Consider the following 7,600-nt stretch of genomic DNA (forward strand, 5'->3'; position numbering starts at 1 on the left):
ACCTTTCCCACGCGCTGGAGCATCAAAACCAGGGCGACGACATGATCTTAAACGCGCGTGGTCATGAAATGGGTCGGCCCGTTGGGCGCACTGCCGACCCAAAACTAAAAGAGGGCGGACGGCAGGCGGCCGGCCGACCCAAACAGACAAAAAGCGGACGAAAATGCCGTCCGTTTGGGTCGGCCCGTTGGAGTTGCTCTTAAGAACAAATTAATGGATTACTTATATCTTACGGTGGAAGTTAGATGAGGCGTTCGCGTGTGCCGACGGAGGTGGGAGTAGATTCATGACTTAGTGATGACAAAAAAAGACGACCTCCACCTTAGGGCATGGCCAATGCATAGCCCCAGAGTGATACCCTATAGGCTAAGTAGGATCGGATGTCAGAAAAAGTAGGTTCGGATGGAGCAGTGGGATCTTCTGTAGGAGGTGGGTGTTTGAGGAGAAAAAGTGTGGTCCGGTGTATAAAGTTGAATAAAGGTTGAAGTGGAGAGTAGACATGCATGTGTAGTGGGAGACTTTATTTTCTATTCTTTGATGAGGCCAACTAATGATAACTTGCATTGGAAAGAAAAATCAATATAGATGCCTTAAACTACTTTTTGTCATGAGCCATATGTATTCATATGTCACCATTGTACATGCACTTATATCTTCTTGTGGGCTGAGGGTGCAAAGGGGCACTTTGCTAATGGAAGAGGACGAAGTGCAAGGCGATCACTATAAAAGAAAGAACAAATGGCAGAAAAACGTTGGTGTTTTTCGTGGCATGGTCAAAGACTGCATCTTGGTGTTCACTATGCTGAACATGCATGTAACCATTTTCTACTGTCTTCTTATAACAATGCAATCACAAGACATGTGTGACATGTTGAATTAAAGTAATGTTTTGATCAATGTCTCTAGAGAGAGAGAGAGAGAGAGAGAGAGAGAGATGAGTACTAATTTAGAAATCAGCGTTTTGGCTCTCGGGTGCATCTGCCCTGAGGTGAACAATACATTCATTTAAAATAGTAAATAAAATTAAAAAAAGTTGTTTTTTATGTGATGCTAGAAGCTTATATGCGTGAAGTCCGTGCCAAATTTCGTGGAGTTTGGACATTTCAGTAGCTCTCAGCAAAATAGATAATTTTTGGGTTGTAAGAAAGTTTACTGTTCACGTACTGTTTTGACCGATTTTGACTTTTTTCCATCAGCTCCTTAAGTACAGAACAAGCTGAAATTGGGCACTAACGGTACGCACTGCAACATCAACCACCTAAAAATATTCAAAAGCTTTTAACTTTTTAGTAGTTTAGTTGAATTTACTATTCACCACGTGCATATGAGCCTTGGCACCGAATTGAATATCCGACTAATTTATCTCTATATACTACCTTAATTTACGTACCTTAATTAACACACAAATTTCTCATCAAATTATAAGGTAAATCACTCACAAGATTTGATAAGAATTTATTTACACAATCTCCTTAATACGGACACATAAATAATGTACATTTATTTACAGCATGTCAATATTTCGTGGCAAGAGACGGGCATTGTCCTAGTATATTATTAAATATATTGTCAAATTTGTACACTGGTGCTCCAAAAACAAGTACATTGTACTCTAGAATTTTGTAGAGATGTATTTTCCTAATCATATAATACAACCACTATTACAATATTTGTGAAACTATATGTTTTAGAAATATCTAACATACATATGTATAAACTACATAAATTACACAAGTATCAAAAAAATTAAAAAAATCATTTCAAAGTAGAAATTAAATTCAGCACAACACTTAAGTATTTTTCAATGATATACAATACAAAAGTATTATAAATAATTAAATAATATTGTTAAGTATGACAAATAAGAAATGGAAAAATATACTCCTTCCCATCAAAAAAATTATATATACTCCTTAACACAGTAGTATCATAAGTATAACATTTTAGTATAAAATATGTATATATCAAGAGGAGTGGGGGAATAGGGGAAACTAGAATTGGTGACTCCAGGAAATTATATATACTTCTTTTCGTCTTTTGATGTTACTGTTGTGCATTTATTCTTTGATGTTACAAGAAATTGTAGCTTCAGGAGGAGGGAGCTGGCTACTTCTAATTCCACAAGGACAGTTTCCTGAACTTGGTAGTACAGGAATGAAAACGGGTCCGTTTTTTAGTAAGCAATGGTTTGGTGATCATAGAGTGGCCAAATAATATGAGAATGTAGGAAGCAGAATGGTATTTGTCTTGATTTTTTGTGAATGTGAAGGTTCAAAATATTATCTGCTTGAATTGAGGTGGCCATTTCATCAAGAGATTAGAAATTCTATTCACCCTGGCAAAAGTATGCTTCCTGGACAACTGTTCTATAGTTCTTTATCAGATGGGCAAGTGGTGCTCTTAATCGAGAAGGAAGATTCTGTTAGATATACCCTTATTTGTTTATTAGTTGACCTGATTAGGTCTTGCGGGGCTATGACATTGGCACTCGTCTACATCTAGCAGTAAGAGAAATGTGTCCCCTGGATAAGCTATTGCTCACGGTACCAGGCCACTCTTTCTTCTTAGAAGTTGAACTTGTCTCTTTTTGCAGGTTGGGTGCAGATGTAATGTGTATTGTGGTTGTTTGGACAATCCACACATTATTGAATATTGATGGTGAGACTCCATTTTTTAATGCTAATTTCAAATGTTAGTTCATTTTCTTCTATTTATTTATTTTGGATGGTAATATGTTCTGCACTCAATTAGATAATATGAGGATATGGCAAACAAAAAACTAATATAAATGGATGTTGGTTAGTGTAAGGAATGACTTTGTCTTCAACGATGGTAACTGGAGGAACTAATTCCGCCGAGTTTACTTTGGCAATCATCTACTGAATTGTGAATGCACTTCATCTGTGTAGGTACCAGGGTTTACACTACTAGGAAAAGGGCTACTAATGGCGCACCAGTTTTGCCTACTAATGGCGCACCAGGCAGTGCGCCATTAGTTTTGCCCACAGTGCGCCACTAGTGTCTGCTATACTAATGGCGCACCACACGTTAGTGCGCCATTAGTAACAATTTTTTTAATTTTTTTTCTTAATCTCATGTCACTATTTCACCTATGAGATATCCAACACATATATATACAACAAGCATCCATATAACAATCATAGCCAACACACAAGTTCCATCATATATACATACATAGCCAACACACAAGTTCCATCATATATACATACATAGCCAACACATAGTTCCATCGTTACATATTACAAAAGTTTCACATTGTTCATCCAACACCGTTATCCATCAATTCACAAAAGTTTCACATTGATACAAAATAAAAACACAAATGGAAAAGAAGCACTCCATCCATGCAAGCTTCCGTGAATTAAATCAAATCTGCAAAATGATAAACAAGAAGTTAGAAGAAGAAAAAGAAGAAGACTAGAAGAATACTAGAAGAAGAAGAACACTAGAAGAAGAATAAGAAGAATTTTGGAAAAGAAATAAGAAGAAGACTATAAGCTTATTATGTAAACTTGATCATTTTGTGCTAAGATAAGTTATTTTGGAGCTAACCTATAGGAAACTAAGCATATAAGCTCTAAGTTAGCATATTAGAGCCAACTTAGGTAAAATGAAGCTAACCTATGTCATTTTGGAAAAGAAGAAGAATAAGAAAAAGACTATAAGCTTATTATGTAAACTTGATCATTTTGTGCTAACATAAGTTATTTTGGAGCTAACCTATAGGAAACTAAGCATATAAGCTCTAAGTTAGCATATTAGAGCCAACTTAGGTAAAATGAAGCTAACCTATGTCATTTTGGAAAAGAAGAAGAATAAGAAAAAGACTATAAGCTTATTATGTAAACTTGATCATTTTGTGCTAACATAAGTTATTTTGGAGCTAACCTATAGGAAACTAAGCATATAAGCTCTAAGTTAGCATATTAGAGCCAACTTAGGTAAAATGAAGCTAACCTATAGGAAACTAAGCATATTAGAGATAACATAGTAACTAAGTATATATATATATATATATATATATATATATATATATATATATATATATATATATATATATATATATATATATATATATTGGAGATCCGACATACCTGAAAAAGTTCAGTTCTCATGCATTGTTCTTCTGCTTCTCCTTCCTCGGCCTGATGCGCCAAGAGCGGCGAGGCGGTGGAGGCGGTGGAGGCAGTGGGATGTAGTCTTCTACCTCAATTGGCGTGGTCATGTCGCCCAGCTGTGGGATCGCCGGCGCCACCACCGGTGCGTGGTCATTGTCAGGCACCACCACCATCGCGAGGCCACCTTCAGGCACGACCATCGCTAGGTCATCCTCAGCCACCTCCATCTCTTGCCCATGGTCAGCCACCACCATCTCTTGCCCTTGGTCAGCCACCACCATCTCTTGCCCTTGGTCAGCCACCACCAGCGCTAGGTCATCCTCAGCCTGATGCCCATCGTCATCCTGCAGCTCCTCATCCCCACAATGCTCCTCTTCTCCCGCACTCCAGTCCGGATCATCCTTCTTGTTGTCTATGCTGCTGCCAGAATCGCTGCTGCTTTCGCTACAGCCAGAATCGCTACTGCTTTCGCTACAGCCATGGTCGTTGCTGCTTTGGTTGTAGCCATTGTCGCTGCTGCTGCTCCCATTACTTGTCCAAATGCAACAATGACCGTTAACAATCGATGTGAGACAAAGCCAAATGTAGAAGAATAAGAAGAGGTAGAACGTACCGGCATCATAATCTTCAGCGTAGCGCATGCGACACATAGTCGCGTTGAACACCTTCACGATGAGCATGGTGGCGTCGTCGTCGTACCTGAAGAGAAGGAAGTACCCCATCCGCAGGTCGTAGGCATGGTAGAACTTCTCGCATCCACGAGACAAGTACATGTGGCCCTCCTTGATCACCAACTCCACATCCCACAGCCCGCGAAACCCGCTGCCGGCCTGTCGCACCTTCACATTATTTGGCGGATCTTCACCCATCAGCATGTTCTTAAAACTGTCAGGAAGCCTCTGCAGTTTGGGACAATGAGTGATGTAGGCAAACAACAGATATCATAATGAGATGGGTGAAGGGGAGATCTCTCGTTTTATATACCTGCGTCATGGATGATACTGAAGTCCCAAGTATGATAGTGAAGAACTCGGAAGCATCCAACTCGTACTGCGGTGTCGCAGAGCGGCGGTGGCTGCTTCCCGCCATCTCTGATAAGCAGCAGAAGAGACCAATTAGTACCCTTACAACAGATCATAAAACATATGGAGTACCCTGTCTATTTCTTCTATGCTATCAAACCTAACAAACCTACTGGACAACATACAAGTATAACCGATACAACCAAACAAGGCAAGGTATTATACAGATAACATTTAGATTTCTTTACTTGAAAAGGACAGACAAAATATACCATAGACCTTTCTGTAGTGGAAGCACAAAATATCAATTGACCATAGACCTTTATGCACTAGAACCGAACAAGGCAAGGCAAGGTATTAAGACAGATGTGAACACATGAGATAAAATCTAGAGACGTGAACACAGAAGATAATAAGAACTACTCGTAATCATCACCAATATTGTTAAAGTTCCAGTTGGCCTAAATCTCTGAGCATCTTCCAATTTATTATTTATGTCAAAGACACCACACATATTATTATTCAGCAATATATTATGGACAATGGATAGATCTCATCTTAACAGAACTGTTGGGAAGAAAATATTAACACATGGAATAAATCTCCTGACATATCACATCTGATGCAATAAACCGATGCTCCTCTAACTATTCTAAAATAATCATATTGTCCTAATAGGCTACATTTACTTTGGCATGTGAAATGCAGTTACAATACTCTAGCATCTACCACAGTTGACTGCCTAGAGCATAGTGAAGAGAATTCATTGGGGCATGAGAACTAATAACTCGCAGCGTCGAGGGAAGCAAATCGTTGACAGGGCATAACAGGATAATTAGAGAAGCATCATAGTTAGAATCAGATTCTGAAATTTCAGCATAAGTCCCCTGTAAAATTCTAATCAAGTAGAAATGTCAACTAGAAGTTGAGATAAATGTAGCAATCAAACTGCAAAATCTGGGAGTTTGGTGGTTACATCACAAAGCAACAGCCCATTAACACAACTTGGACACAACTAATGACATCCAGCTTATAGAAACCATTTAAGAGACACATGATGTACAAGCCTATATGGTAATGAAAGGATCTCCGGGACATAACAATGAGTGCACTAAATGTAAAAGGGACAGCGGTTGAACAATATGAGTTTTATCCTATTCAGCTATGTAGGAACACATTAAACGTTAAGGCAAGCAATTTCGCCAGCATTGATATGCAAAGACAATGACAACACCGCCAAGGCGCCTAGAGCTCATCAATGGAGCAAAAAGAATTAGCCACTGAGCAACCACTGAAGAGACACATAATGATGAACAAGCCTGCAGGATAAGGAAAGCATCTACAGGACGTAACAATGAGGGTGCCAAATATAAAAGGGGCAGTTTCGTAGAAGCAGTGCCATAACAGGACAATCAGAGAAGCCTCATAGTCTGAAGCTCTAACACTGTTATGAACCTAAGACCAACATTCTAATAGCGTCAGCGCACGAGCGCGCGGGAACGGCGTCGACACGAAGCAGCAGCAGCGGCACGACGGGGCGGCGGCGGCGAGCTCCTGATCCTAACCCTAGGGCGCCGCCCCGTGGGGGCATGGGGATGGGCGCGGGAGAGAGGGGGAGAGAGACTGACCAGGGGCCGCACGGGGACGGCGGACTCGGGGGAGGGCGATGGTGAGCTCGTCGCTGTGGACAGCGGTGGGGTCAGAGTCGGGAGGGCGGTGATCTCGTGGGAGCAGCCGCTGGGCGCGGCGGGTGGGCGGGGACGAGAACGACGGCAACAGCGGAGCGGCGGAGGGAGGCGGCGAGGGAGGCGGTGCTCGGCTCGGGGACGTCGAAGGAGGCGAGGGGGGCGGCGAGGGGGACGGCGAACACGGGGGGCAGCGGGTGAGATCAATGAGGCAGAGGAGAGATTAAAGAGATTGGGGATTTAGTGTGGGGGGAAGCTTTCTAATGGCGCACCACCCCCTCGTGCGCCATAAGTACGACTATTCTAATGGGGCACCACCCCTCGGTGTGCCATTAGAATTTTGTTTTAATCTAGCCCACACTAGCCCTATCTACAACCTAACCCTATCTACAATAGAACCCACCCACTAGCTCGACTGGTCAGCACGCAGCACACACACTAGGAGGTCCTAGGTTCGATTCCCAGGCTCCCTAATATTTTTTATGCATTTTAAATGCTATTTTTTATATTTATTTGTGTTTAAATATGTTCAAACTTGTTTAAATCATAACAGTAATATTTTTTTTTATAAAAACAGCAATAATTTTTTAAAAAATATGTTCAAATTTGTTACTTGAAAATATCATCGGCGACGGCGATGGAGCGGGGGAGGGTGCGGGGGGTGCCCGTTGGCGGCGGTGGAACGAGGGAGGGTGCGGGGGCCGGGTGCTCGTCGATGGCGGTGGAGCAGGGGAGGGTTGCGGTGGGTCGTCGT

Source organism: Triticum dicoccoides, chromosome 7A, assembly GCF_002162155.2.
Source record: "Triticum dicoccoides isolate Atlit2015 ecotype Zavitan chromosome 7A, WEW_v2.0, whole genome shotgun sequence".
In the NCBI taxonomy this organism is placed as follows: Eukaryota; Viridiplantae; Streptophyta; class Magnoliopsida; order Poales; family Poaceae; genus Triticum; species Triticum dicoccoides.